At 39.1% G+C, this 15,382-nt stretch overlaps 1 long non-coding RNA gene across 1 annotated transcript; it reads left to right on the forward strand.

The window, feature by feature from the left end:
• The first annotated feature begins 4,836 nt into the window (after nt 1-4,836).
• On the forward strand, nt 4,837-7,547 carry LOC137198006 (uncharacterized). The gene is made up of 3 exons (XR_010931559.1): nt 4,837-4,926; nt 5,090-5,172; nt 7,326-7,547. It is a non-coding gene; the product is annotated as an uncharacterized lncRNA (long non-coding RNA).
• The last annotated feature ends 7,835 nt before the right edge of the window (nt 7,548-15,382 follow it).

A 15,382-nucleotide genomic window follows, 5' to 3' on the forward strand; every position in this document is an offset into this window, starting at 1 on the left:
ATCTTGAAGTTCATCTTCAAAAAAGGCAGCAGTTGCAAGCATTTTTTGATTTAATGAAAAAATAAATCACCCTTGTGAGACGAATGTGAAGTACATTGCAAATTTTCTACACCATCACTCAGAGACTAATGTTAGCAGAGCAGAGTAGCAAACTCCAGCATTGACAAATGAGACCAGCTAACCAACACACGCTGTGACATTTGGTGCTCAGTCTGTTTTACCCATAGACTGTAAAAAATATGGATGTAGCCACTGTGACGTCATCCAATGGTTTCTGAAGAGCCATTTTGAAGCTCAAAGTGGCTGCTCCGGCCATGGCCATCTTGGCATTGCCTGACTCCGCCTAACTCCCAGCTTATCCATATGGGCTAAGAGGTGGAGCTGAGGCAGGCCAAATAAAGCCTAGTAGCTCAAACAAGCCACCTAGCAGATAGCGACCTGTCACTCAAAGTGGCCATGTCCTTAATTATGCGTAACTTTACGGGTGAGTTATGAAAAGAAAATACCCCACATACAGTTGTCACGAACGGGGAAATATAGCTATAGAGACCAAAACCATTTTTTATACCCTTTTTGGCGACAGGTTGTGTCTGAAGAATGGATGCTAAATTTGCAGAACCAGTTGAGTGCTTCCTGTTTCATCATTCTTTTTCTATTATTTATCAAGACAGGAATTGAGGAAGCTACCAGCACACTGGGCCCCGGCTTGTCCTGGAAAGAGTCATAAGTGCCATCAGCCATGCAGCCTGGACCCTAGTAATCTGGAAAATTTTGGAAAACAATTAAGGCACTAAATCACGGTCATGCTTTTTCCCTACCCAAGCATATTTCTCTAGATTCAGTCGTTGTCTCAGAAAAAGAAGAAATTTGTGATACTTTTAATAGGCATTTTATTTCTTCTGGTCACCTGTTTGAAAACCCAACTCAAGCCCTTTTGGGGACAGATTTTCCCTTAGACAGTTCTCTGTTAAGGAGGTATTTGATGCCGTGGCCTCAGTTGACCCAAAAAAGGCAATTGGAGCAGACCTTTTGAATGCAATACTCTAATGGCTGCACCTATTATAGCTTATCCTTCGACACACATTTTTAATTTAACTCTTGTGTCCGGGAATATTCCTAAAGTGTGGAAAGCAGCACATGTACTGCCTCTGCATAAAAACGGTGACATCAGCAATCCAAATAACTACCACCCAATCTCCAAATTGTCATGTTTAGCCAAAGTCTTAGAAAAGCTCATCAATATTCAAAAGCGTCACTTTCTGGTTGCATGGTTTGGTTTCAGACCTGGACATAGCACTTTGACAGCAGCATGTAGGGTAGTAAATGATATAATCTGTTCTCTGAATAAGGACTGTTGTATTACCCTGTTCATTGATTTGTCTAAAGCATTTAACACAGTGGATCATACTCTTCTTTGGGATATACTTAAATCAGTTGGTTTTAACACAAATGCATGTAACTGGTTTCACAGTTATCTTACTGGCAGAGCTCAAGCAATAGTTGAGTTCACAGTCATCAATCTGGTTTCCTTGAAGTTACAGATGGAGTGCCACAGGGCTTAATACTAGGTCCTATCCTGTTCATATTTTACATAAATGACTGGGCTCATTGGTTAGTAACAGCTCTATTCATTATTATGCCGAGTACACAGTTATTTACTCATCAGTGCCCTCTATTGACAAAGCTTTGTCTAATTTAAAGGCAGATTTATTGGCTATTCAAAAGGCCCTGATTAAACTTCAGCTTTTACTAAATCCAGATTAGACTAATTATATGCTCTTCACCAGATCCCAAATGAAAAATCCCAGTTTTACTATCAGTACAAATCCTGGGGCTCAAATTTTTAAAAAGTCCCATGTTATAAGGACCTGGGTATCTGGTTGGATGAAAAATTATCTTTTAAAACTCATGTTGAGGAACTGACTAAGATGCTTAAATTTAAATTAGGTTTCTTTTTTAGAAATAAGCAGTGCCTCTCTTTTAGCAGCAGGTTGCAGATTGTGCAGGTAACATTTTTCAGTGCTTGACTATGCAGATGTAATTTACACGTATACTGCTGCCCATACCCTGAAGCCACCTGATGCTGTTTATCACAGTTTTTAGATTTATTACAGGTGGCAGTTTTAGAACCTATCATTGTATCCTCTATGAGAAGGTAGAGTGGCCATCACTTACCACTCAAAAGGAACTACACTGTCTTTTTTAATTTACAAAGCCATCCTTAATAAACTACCATTTTATTTATCATCACTTTTAAGATTTAGAAATATGGGATACTGTATTCGGTCATCAGAATGCATTACCTTAGATATCCCATATATGAATATGGAACTGTGAAAAACTGTATTCACCTGTTATGCTCCTCATAGATGGAGTAAGCTTCAGGGCTCTCTTAAGTTTGTCAAATTTTTAACCCTAACAGTTTAGGTTTCTGTTGAACAATGCTTTATATAATTAATGCTCCTGTTTTTCTTATTGTGTCTACTTTGTCCCTGTGAAATGTAGTTCTTTTATTGTCTTTTTCTTTGTGTTTTTTGTATTTTGTAAGTTATTTGGTTTGTGTTGTATTTATGTTTTGTATAAGAATATTGATTTTACACTTTTCTCTATTATATAACTCATTGATTATGTATTTGCAGGGCACCATGGTGGATGAGAGCTTTGCTCTCAATTGGTCTTCCCCTGATTAAATAAAGGTTATCTATCCATCTCTATAAGTCAAAAGTGCTGCTAATGGTAGAAAAATGCTGTTTCTGGAGGTTTAAGAGCAATCCAGTTTCATACTCAGAGCCATGTATTGTTGCTTTTGGTTTGTGGAGTGGCCTAGTGGATTCAAAAATATAATTTTTTTCCCCCGCAATATTATTAGTATGAAGCATATCTGATTTCTTTTACAGCAACTACTGTTTCTACAGGTAATCCAGGTGCCAGAACAAGTCATGAGGCTTTTCTTATGTTATTATCCAGCTTAATAAAAGGTGTTGGGTTAAACTTTTACTTTTCCTCAGAAATGCACAACATTAATTTTACAGTACTGTACCTTTGACATTGTTGCACTATTCCAAGGCAACTCAGCAGACACACAGCTCAGATAATAATGTTGTTATATCTCTTGAGTTTTCAAGGTGCCATCGCAAAGGTCTGTCTGACACCAGTGTGAAAACGTATTCATTAGGAGCCACAGTCAGACAAGGTTACAGAAACGTGAAAGTGCTTTGCGAACACTGTGTGGAAATAGTTTGTCTGTAGGGTCAGGCCTGTGTTTGGCTGTCTCGTTCACTCCTCCAGGAAACTGATTTAGTACTGAAGTGATCTTCAGAGCACTTTGAAAATGTGGAGGGAATGAGTTGGCTTTTATTATTCTGAAATAATGACCACTGTGGAATGAAGCTGTACTTTCTGATCTTGGATATTATTGAATTCCTGCTTAACATACCTGTATGGTCAAGTTAAGTTGTAATTGAGCATGATTTTATAGGGAGGCATATCACAATAATAAGATAATATAAAAGATTTGTTCCCCTCATTTAACTCTTAAGTGTCCAAAACAATCTCTCCCCTCCTTTCACCTAGAACAAAGGAGAAACAGATACAGCAGCTCACTCGCATTTGCTCACACTGACTGACTAACAGGGAGCTAATATCCTACCTTCATTTCCAACCGGCCTGTCTTACACTTGTATCTATAATTCAGTGTGTTTTCTGTCAAATTTCCTAAAACATGTTCCTGGATTTTTCTGGAGGGAGTTTTTTCTTGGGGGGTTATGGTGGTGTCACAAATTGTCAAGCTCTCTAAAACTCTCAATGTTCTAGGTTTTTATTCATGCTAGCTAGCTAGTTGCAACAGTATTAAGAACATATACAACACATGTAAACTGTGACTCATGAAGATCTGGTTACCTCAGCCTTTGCTGCTTCAACTGCTTTGAGCTACATGCTAACATGAGCATGCTACCATGCTCACAATGGCAATGTGGCCAGTATAATGTTTACCAAAATCATCATCTTAGTTTAACATGTTAGCAGACTAACATTTACCAATTATACAAAGTATATGAATATATGTATGTATGTATATGAAGCTGATTGGAATGTCATTAGTGTTGCAGGTATTTGGATATGAACCATAATACTGGACAGATCGAAATTGTGACTTGATGAAGCTAGATGAAAAGTGAAGGGATAAGTGAAGCGATTACAGTTCATCATCCTGAGGGGCCATGAATGGCTGTACCAAATATGGCAATCCATCCAACAGTTGTGGAGACCTGGTAAGGAAGGGTCACTGGCTACCAGGATGAATATGGAGAAGTCCAAAGATAAGCCGCTGTCCTTGTGAGTCCTGCAAGTCATATAGAGGAATAGATTATGTCTGGGAAGCACAATGACCTCAACATTAATGGTTGAGGTCATAAAAAGTCAAGAATCTCTCAACCTTGTTTTTGTCACGGTTATGCAGGCAAGTGGACCCAAATGCAGAAACACAGGCAGGCGACAGGAACTGAAGAAAATAATTATTTATTTACCAGACACAGGCAGACAAAAGCAACAGAACTGGCTGGCTTGAAACATGAGGAACAAAAAACAACAACTGCAAAAACCAGGATATATTGACTGTGAACTGCCAAAGAACAGACAGGTATAAATACACAAGGAACTAATCACAGAACAAGGCACAGCTGGAGGGGGCAGGCACTGGAAAATGAGGGGAAGGATTGGTTAACAATGAAGACAACGAGGGTGTGGCAGGCAACAAACAGGGCAAGGCTAATGAGACTAAACACTGAACAGGTGTGCTGGGGAGGTGTGGAGGGAAAGGCAAAACAGACACAGGAAGAAAAACCCAGAAAACAAAATCCTCTTCACAATAAACCGACATACCTGAACCCGTCTATGAATATACATGAATATGACCTCAATACACAGGTACACTAAAACCTGCAAATTTTCTCACTTACAATTTAATGATGATGCGGTTCACATGTGGCACACAGAGGCTGTACATGCAAATGATTTATAAAAACAAATGTTAAACTCCTACCCACATTTCACCATGAGTGTTAAAGCAAACTTCAATGTCCTGTGCAAGGGCCCTCTCCCACCCAGTCCAGTATAACCAACGGAAACAGAGAAAAGTCTGAGGGCCTCTGGAGGACCGCTGGAGAATGGCAGGTAGGGACACAGAGTCAGACTGCAAACAGAACCATAACAGTTTTTAGATGCAAGGCATCATGTCCTGGCCAAACATGAACAAGAACATGAAAACAAGAAAAACAACATTAGTTATATATTCATATCACAGATGCAACAAGATTTTTAGTCCCTGGGGAAACAAATAACTTAAAGGGCACATGATTTCTAAATGCGTGTATGTTTTAAAAGGCAGGATGGTGAGCCTGTACTTTGTTAAAATAACATGGGGTTCAATGTGGCAGAGCTACCCATGTCAGGAAACACACAGTACCGGATGTACTTGGATGCTTAGAGTCCTGCTTTGAAAATATTAAACTTAGTTTTTAACAGCAATTTTTTGAGTTGCAATCTTCTGTCAATTTTAATATATTGTCATGAGAGTTGCACTAAGTTCTGCTTTACAAAAAACTATTTTTTATATTTCAAATTCGTAAGCCAGCCAAGCTATCAAATAAGCTTTCTGACCCCCACATTTGTAATTACTAATGCTTTGAAAACTCCTGCAAGTGATAGATTGCTCCTCTGTGAGTTTGACATCAAGTAATAGCTTCAGCTTTGACCAATAAGTAGCAGATGAGATATGAAAACTTGTGTTAGCACATCTAACATCTATCACATCAAAGTTATGATAGCACATCTATCATAAAATTCGGGAAAAAAGTGTCTTATCTCAAAGTCACTCCAGGTGGTATTTTAACAGACATGTTCTTATGTAAAAATAGGACACAAAGAACAAAGGCACAACGGATGCATCTTTGACCCACCAAATTTATTTTCATAATCATAACCTTGCAGAATAAAAGAGTCTTCAGAGTAACAGGCTGGAACTGAAGAAATTCAGATGTAAGGAGAATCTAAAATATGACTGTGAGAACATTCAAAGAGGTTTCAAAGATACCCCCCCTCCTCCCTCCTCCTCCTCATTTACATCTTATCAAAGAAGAGAAAATAACTAATTGATTGTTTTGTGACACTGCAACAAACCCTGGAGCTATTGGCATGGCTCAATAGGGTGTCTCAGCAGTAGTTCAGTTTGGATTATTGATACTTGCAAGTCGATTCAGGGTCATTTTCTACCATCAGCATCAGCAAGTCTAAACCAGAGTTGAAGGGGGAAATAAAGGTTGGGTCTGTGTACTGGATAGCAATTATACAATCAAGGCCATACGATCATTAAAACAAGTGGAAGTTATGATAAATTGAGAAAAAATAATAATACAAGGTACATTTAATTTCTACCACACCTTCCATTTAGAGTGAAACTCAAAGTGCTACAGTATTAATAACATAGAACACACAAAAAAAGAAAATAGTAATGAGTTAAGATGAAAAAGCCTTCCTGAATAGAAAGGTTTTAGACTGTTTTTTTAAAAGGAACTAAGGTGTGTGCTGCCCTCAGATGGTTAGGAAGGCTGTTCCACAAGCATGGTGCAGCAGAGCAGAAGACTCAATCCCCCATGGTGCTGAGAGTAGTACAGTGGAAGCTGCTTATAGTGATCACGGTTACAATGATCAACCGCTTATATGGATCAAAAATCTTGGAACAGAATCATTCCTATACAAATGCTGTTTAAAAAATTTGCTTATAGTAATCAAGTAGTCTGCTTACAGTGTTCACTTTGAGTCTTTTTATACATGAAAACATATGGAAAAAATTTAAAACTATGGTAATCCTATTTTACTCCCATGATACACGTACGCTATGCAACTAGCTGCTGCAGCACACCTCAGGCGTTATGAGGCGTTGCGGCACACCTCTGCAGGTTTGTGCAGTGGTGCGGCGGTGTGGGGTGCAGTTATGGGCATGTTCATTTGTAACTGCTGTTTAAAAAAATCAGAAAATAACATTATATTCCTCTCATTCACTGGCTTTCTCGCTACCACTGCTCATTCTCCTCATCCACTCTCTAGCACACTCGACCACTGCTTCTCTCTCTCTCTCTCTCTCGTCTTTTTTAAAATGAGTCAGGAAGCGTTCAGCAAAGCCTAACTTCACTTTAACGTTATCAAATGAAGAGAAAAGTCTTCCCCTCTTCCTAGTAATGTTTCTGTCTTCCCTCATGGTGTGGTTGTACAGCGTGTCAGGTTGTGTTTCCACAAAAACTGATTCTGGTTCAATTTTGTCACTGCAGGCCGTTGCACCGCCCCTGCTGCCTCCACCCCCACAGCCTAAGAACACAACGCATCTGCTTCGGGCTGGTTACCTGAGGCTGATTCTGTGTGCACACTGAAATCATGACAGGAAAAAGAAAGTCATTTTCTCTCAATGAAAAACGTCTCCTAAACAAGCCAACAAGATGAAGCAGCGAAACAAGCGTTTGAAACAGCTGTTCTGTATTTTGAAAGTCAATAAAATACAGAAAATAGCAAAGCTGTCTGTTTCATTACTTTGCATTCATGTAATAAATATACAAATGTCAATTAGATGGTAATCTGCATGAGAAATTTAAAAAAATTTAAAAATCGGTTATAGTAATCATCCACTGATAGTGATTATTTTGACCCAGACAGATGTGATCACCATAAGTAGTTTCCACTGTACTGGTGGCCCAGAGAAGCAAGCTGCTGGTAGATCAGAGGATGAGGGTGGAGGTTTGTGGTATGATCAGTTCCTGTAGGTAGGGAGGCACATGTCCATTGATGGATTTGTATGTGAGTAGCAGGACTGTAGTCAATCCTGAAGGAGACAAGGAGCCAGTGCAATGAAATCAGAATTGGTGTTATATGTTAGTTTTTTCACACTCTCATCAGGTTGCTGGCAGTGCTGTTCTGGATGTACTGGAGCTTCTGGATGCTCCTGCCAGGGATCCCTGTGAAGAGCACATTGCAGTGGTCCAGTCCTAATGAGATAAAGACATGGACAAGTTTTTTAGCATCTGACAGGGATAGAGGGGGGCGGAGTTTAGAGATGTTTTTGAGATGATAGAAAGAGGTTTTGCTTAGATGTCTTATATGGTCATCAAAAGTCAGCTAAGGGTCACATCAAACACCCAGATTAGTGACTGAGGAGGAAAGGGGGATGTCATGTCCATCAAAGGTGAGATAAGATATGGGAGATGACTGAATCTGGTGTGGAATGTCAATTCCACCAGAGCTTCAGCTTTGCTGCTGTTTAACTAGAAGAAATTTGTGCTTATCCAGTTCTTCATCTCCCTCAGGTGCTGGGGCGTGACATGGCTGCAGAAGGGTTTAGGGTAGTTTTGATATACAGCTGGGTATCATAAGCATAGCAATGAAAAGACGTCTCATGTCTGCTAATGACACGTCCAAGGGGGAGCATGTAGAGCTTAAACAGTATGGTGCCAAGAACCGTTTCCTTGTGGAACACCACAGGTGACAGGGAGCAATCAAGATCTGCAGACTTCCTCAAGACCTCTTCCCAGCGAGACATACTCAGTCTACCAGAAAGGTAGGACAAAAACACTTAAGTGCAGAGTCTGACAGTCCAATGGTGGTGTGGAAGCACTCTAAGAGGATAGTGTGATCCACAGTGTGAAATGCAGTGCTAAGGTCAAGGAGAATCAGGAGTGAAGGGGACTGTGCATCAGCTGCCATCAGCAGGTCATTCACAACCCTGAGCAGAGCTCTTTCAGTGTGGCGTGCAGAACGAAAACCTGACTGAAATTTTTCAAATACGTTGTTGTGTTAAAAGTGATCCTGAAGCTCAGAAGCAACCACCTTTTCCAACACCTTGGACAGGAAAAGGAGGTTAGAGATAGGCCTGTAGCTGGCAAGAACTTCTGGGTCTAGGGAGGCTTCTTGAGGAGGGGGTGGATGACTGCGACCTTGAGGGCAGATGGAACACTACCAGTTTGATGTTCACGGAAGGCCAGTTTATGGACAGCAAGCCCAGAGCATCTGAAGCATCATTCCAGGACACATCCAGCTGTTTTTATTTTCCGCAGGTCATGAGTGAACCAGGGAAAGTATGAAAAATTGACCTCATATGCCATGACAGGGACATAAAGATCAAAGACACTGCTTAGAGATGTATTGTATAGTGCCACTAATTCATACACTGATGCAGAAGCTGGGCAGGTGATGTGCATAGTCATGATTGCTGGGTCAATGCTTTTCCTATTCTGAAAAAGCATTTGATGCTTAGGGTTACTCAGCAGTGACAGAAATGTCAAATCCATTGAGACCAACTTGTGGTCAGACACACCCAGATCATAGACCTATAGGTAATCAAGTGTGCCCCTTGTCCAAGATGTGGCCATGTATGAGGAGAGATTTATCAGCGAGACTGAGTATTAAATAGTTCCATGATGGCTGAAGGCAGAGCTGTGGAGGGAAGTCTCTGCAAACTCTGCAGTACACTATGATCCACTCCATATTTTAAATCTTGCATGGTATCGGGTAGTCTTGCGATGTTTCCAACAATGATACCCAAGTTTGTTTTGCTTCCGTATTCCACATTCAAACCACGGCACGAACCTCTATGGGTGTAACCACGTCTGTTTCTTAAAAACCCAGGGTCTTGGAAGCAGGTTAAAAACCCCTTGTCGGGTGTTATTAGGAAGCTGCTCAAACTCCGGAGCTGTGTGGCAGAGTAAGACATGACAATTAAAGCAGTTGTGCCATTTAGACAGAATGGCAGCGTTGGTAACAGCCACAGTCACAGTGGAGATCATTACAGCAAACATAAGGGGAGCTCCAATTGAAGAATAACTCCAGTCACTAGAGTCCATCAGTGACAGCGCAGCTCCGGGTGATACCCGCGCTGATAGAGAGTGCAGGGCTTTGTGGCACACCTGAGCCAGCAGGCTGGAGGAAGAGACAGCCACTGTCCTCCGGAGAAAGGGGATCCCAGTAGAGCAGGTAGGAAGCACTTTACGCTGAATAATTCACAAATCCCAGTAGAGAAGGTAGGAAGCACTTTATGTTAAGTAATCCAAAATCCATTAATCCCAGTAGAGAAGATAGGCAGTACTTTACTTTAATTAATCCGAAGTCCACTAGTTCGATAGAACATATTCCAACTCAGGGAGCAATCAAAACATGCAGACACAAAACGGAAAAACATAAAAAGCTCCAGCAAAATGCAGGAAGGCCACATTAATCACACCAGCAGTGAAGTACACAGTCAGTTGTCTATTTAGTGGAGAGGACAGCAGCCAGTATGCGTCGGCGTTCCCTTGTAATGCAGAGTAGCCTCTCTCCCACCACAACACAAGCACCAAAACAAGTCTTATACTTTTTTTATATATATATACACCCATATTAATACCCATGCGGTGGAGAGTTGTTATAAACTTCAAAGGGGTATAAACTTTGTAAAGCCCTTTGAATAACCAATGTGTGTGAAAATGTGCTGTATAAAATTACCTGTCTAATGAGCTTGCTGATATTAACATCACACTGGGTTTTACTTTGGGACCAGTATGTTGGACAAACAAAGCAGCTGTAGACACTGTCCCCTCGAGCTGTCTCAGCTGTGGAAGAGGGAGGACTTCACTCCCCAATACTTTCCTACACTAAGAATCGCATTGTGGAAATCAGATGGATGTTTTGATAGTAAAGTAAGAAAATTTGCTTCACAATCTGTCTGAACGTGTGTTAGAGTGTAACACCATGCTTAGTCACAGTGGTGCTTTGATAATATCAATATATCAATATCAGTGTGCTAACATGCATGTCTTGGTCAGGTAATAATTACCATGGTCACCTATAGTTGTGAAGACATTTCACTCAAACCCATAAATGTCAACCTCGTGGTGGTCCTAAAAGAAAAGTCAGGGGATCACCAGTCATTTTGACACATTATCTAGGGACCATGAATGTCTACAAAATATCTTGTCAATGCACATCAGACATGTTGAGATGGATAAATGAACATTTTGACCTGCTAGTGACGTAATAAAAAGTCAGGAAATTAACAAAGTGATTAGGAATCTCTGAGCAGCATCAGTTGCTAAAAATAACCCTGTGCTTAAGTTTGCAGTGTTATGACTTTTAAAAACTTTTTTTCCCTCCTTGGCTAATTTACCTCTTTGGACCAAATAAATATATTGTAATTATTATTAGGATTTTTGCTGTTGCTGGTTCATGTATTCATTCGCATGACCACAAACATACACATACATTGCATATCTACTTTCCCTTCCAATATACTAAGTCAATTGACCTGATTCTCTCACTGGAGTCACATCCATACCTGCCAACCAGTTTAGTTTCCGGAGGCTCCTTCCCATTATATAACTATTAAAAAAGACAAACAAAACAGCTGTTTTCAGAGAAAAAAGGCACCGGGTGATTTAATATTTCGTGATTAGGTTTTTCATCCAGGCATTTAATGTTTAAGTGCACATCTGTCTGTGGGTTAGGAGATATCATATGATGTGAAGTGGGGATTTTGTTTGAAATGAGCCACTCAAAATGTCTGTGAACGTCTCCAGTGCCACTTAACCCACAATTCTACTCTAAAATGAGAAATACTCATGTACATGTTTTAAATAAGAAAGACAGGTATTTCTTGTGATATGCCATGTTCTCTGTGTGTGAAACTATGAAAGAAGGATGATTTAGGAATGGTAGGACCGAGTTGAGTGCTTTTCAGAGAACCAAGGCATTGTTTTTCTGTCTTTTTGAGCTATTTCTTGGTAATAGATTATAGAGTGAATGATAGAGGTGGTTGGTTTGGGGCTGAAAATAAAGTTTGATGGCCAAGTAAGTGGTGTAACTAAAGGTCAAGACATTAGCTTGTGGTAGTAAAACACAACAGTGATTTCTAAATACTGCTTTTTCCACTGTAAAGACTTACTCCTGCTTCAGTGGTTTCATTTGTAATACAAAGCCACGTTGGGCATGAAAGTGCAAAAAGAACTGCATGAAGGTATGAATTGTATCAGTCTATTCTTGGCTACAACAAGATTAGACCACATCATATTGATAGCCCGATAGACTGCTATCACCCGCTATCACTGTGTCAGCTGTGGATAAAGAAAATGTCAGGTACCAAAGAGATATCAGACTGAGGCAACTTCACACAATGCACAATGCAGATTTCTCACTTCAGCATGTGCAAAGACATATGTAGATATTTGCAATGCAGAACAATTCAGAACAACTGTTTCCAGCTGAAAAAAGCAAAGTGAAAACCTCACCTCATTTCTTAGAGGAGACTTAAATTGGAATCAGCATTTGTATTTTTAAGTCTAAGGTTTCCTAAAACATTTCTTCCATAGTTGAGAATAGATACTTCAGCTATCAGCTGGCATCTGGTACACTGCTATGTTAGCAGATGGTGGAATTTGACAACAAAATTGAAGGCCATATTTTCACATTTTAGGAAATACACTTATTTGCTTTCTTGCCAAGTTAGATGAGAAGATTGATACCACTCACATGTCTGTACCTTAAATATGAAGATACAGCCAGTGGCCAGTTGGCTTAGCATAAAGACTGGAAACAAGGGTAAACAGCTAACCTAGCTCTGTCCAAAGGTAATAAGCTCAATGATTAGCATCTTGTATCTTGTTTGTTTAACCCATACAAAAACAGAAGTGTAAAAACATCTGTTATGTTTTTACAGGGGGTTTTGTGAGGATTTCTTGGCTGGATGTACTGACTTCCTGGAGGCTATGAGATTGCTAGGCAAACAGTGGAGACTCCACTTCTTATAGCCACTAGACACAAATGCATTCAAATACACATGCAGTGATACAAACAGCTTGGATATTCTGGCTTTTGCAATGCCATTTAAAATTGAAATTTAATAAAAATAGATACAGTTATTAAACTAAATTAATTTAATTCCTAACTGGTCCAAAGAGACTGGCTAAAGATGCTATATGGCAACACTGGAATATTTTAAGGATATTATATATTTTCCATAAAACTGGAGGACCATGAACATAAATAATAGTCATTATTGTTATTGCTATTATCATCATCATCATAATAATACAATTTCTTTGGTTCATTTCTTGGTACATGACTATCAAAAGAGGGCAATATTTCTAGTATGCCTTCTAATATATCGCCCCTGCCCAACATATACAAAATACATGGAACAAGTAGTCTGTTCATGAAGCATAAACAAAAATGTATGACAATTAAAACTGCAGTGTTGTTGTTTCATAACCACTTAAGCATAATTGTATTACTTTTGCCATGTACTCAAACTCAATAACTATAGACCAATTTCAATCGTTTGTTCTACTGCAAAAGTATTTAAAAAGTAATTTATGTTCAATTGTCATATTATCTCAATAAGTACAATATCTTACCACCTTTCCAATCTGGCTTTTGATCTATCATTCCACAACTATTGCTTTGTTAAAACTTACATAAAACAATATTTTCTCTGCATTAGTGATGTGTCGGTCACAATCACTTTGGCTCTGTGAGCTGGCTCCTTTAAGTGAACAATCTCAGAGACAATTTCTTTCTTTCTTTCTTTCTTTCATTTTTTTAATCAATAGAAGACAGAATAATAAGATGATCTTTTCACCACACTGATTGACCACGTGCACTCCATGCACAGACTGAATGTTGTGTTGATATGTGTATGTGTGTGCAACAAATCACATGTGATGACAGACAGGGATCACACCATCAAGTTAAAAGCAGACGGGGTGGCTGACAGTCTACAGTTCTGAGGAACTGTAGCTGCCATGTGTTTTCCTTTTTTCTGTTACTGTAGTCTCTTAGTCTCTCAGTCTATAACTAAGAAAGCCTTTCTGTTTAAAGCTCCATCTGATTGGAATAAACTACCTGTAATCATTCGATCCATATCATCTTTTCACTTGTTCAAAAATCTTCTTATCAAATTATATTACATTTTAACAGTGCACTTTTTGGATTTTGGTAGTTTTTTTTACCAAAGCTCTTGATTGGGTAAAGGAGTTTAATCATCGGACACCTGAATTGTAAATAACAGAGAAACAAACTGAGCACACGCTCATAACGTGTGGCAGCTCGACCCAGCTCACCGGCTTCCGGAGGTCACCTTCCCTGAAATAGAGGCGCAACAGGGGAACCTGCAGTATGTAAAGGTTATTTATGAAATTCTTTAGATTGACTATTTACTCTTATAATTTATTTGTCTATTAAATTACTTACAATTACTATTAATTTTTCTTATTAGTTATTTATTTGTTTATTTATATATATTATCTATTGATTATCAAACATATATATCAATTTCTATGATTGTGTAATGAGGCCTTTTTCACTTTTTGAAATGTGTTTGATGCATGGAGATTAAATGATCACTTTAAAGATGAATTTATTCATGAGTCTGTCAGTGTTCTGATGCTATAAGAGATTGCAATTTAAGAGATTAAGATTCTCACTTTCTCTCTCATCTCAACTGTTCACATCACATTCATAAACTGACAGCTAGTGAGCTGACTGAAACTAGATAATGTGCTAATACTTATTTCTAAGGGAAATCCAAAATTCATGTACATCTGAATCATGTACCACAGATGACAAGCTGATTGCCTCCATTGTCTCCACACTGCAAGTACTCTCACATGGTGCCTGGTGAGAAACATGGTGTGAAGTGAACGTGAAGCAGGAGCTACTCTGGACCCAGGACATTAAGGTACAGTTAAAAGGAAAAATGCTCACATATATGTACAGTAGAAAAAAATATTTAACACTGAAATATTTAACAATTTTAATTTGTTAATGTGTGCATGTCCTTGAGAGAAGGACTGTGTTTTAAGAGGCCCACTCTTCTCTTTTTCATTCTGGCTTATGCTCAGATAAGGTAACATCCTGGGTCTTGGAGTAAACAGGACAGGTTAAAGGGTCAAAGGCCACATACAGGTTAGGGCTCTTGCCTTCCTGTGTCCTTGGGAGATGTGGCTCTTATCTAGCATACATGAGCATGTAAATGTATACCTCATGGCTGTTTGCCATTGGCTGTCATCATATAAGCTGATACATTGACCAATCACAGATCATTTCTCTGTTCCTTCTGTAACTATAATAGAATAGGTTTGCTCTTTGTTTTGTAAGATGAACTGATGCAAATCATTGTGTGTTCTGTCCCCTTATTGTACAATAATATTTTTTAATCTTCAACCCAGCAGTGTTTTGTGTATTATTTCATATGTGTGTTTACTGTTTTCAGACAATTTCCACAACAATGACATTAACCATGTTTGTGACATGTTGTTGTATTTACGTGATGACTACGTACAACAGCAACACAATGGCTGAACGCAACGTTGCT

This window comes from Thunnus thynnus, chromosome 15 (genome assembly GCF_963924715.1).
Source record: "Thunnus thynnus chromosome 15, fThuThy2.1, whole genome shotgun sequence".
Taxonomy (NCBI): domain Eukaryota; kingdom Metazoa; phylum Chordata; class Actinopteri; order Scombriformes; family Scombridae; genus Thunnus; species Thunnus thynnus.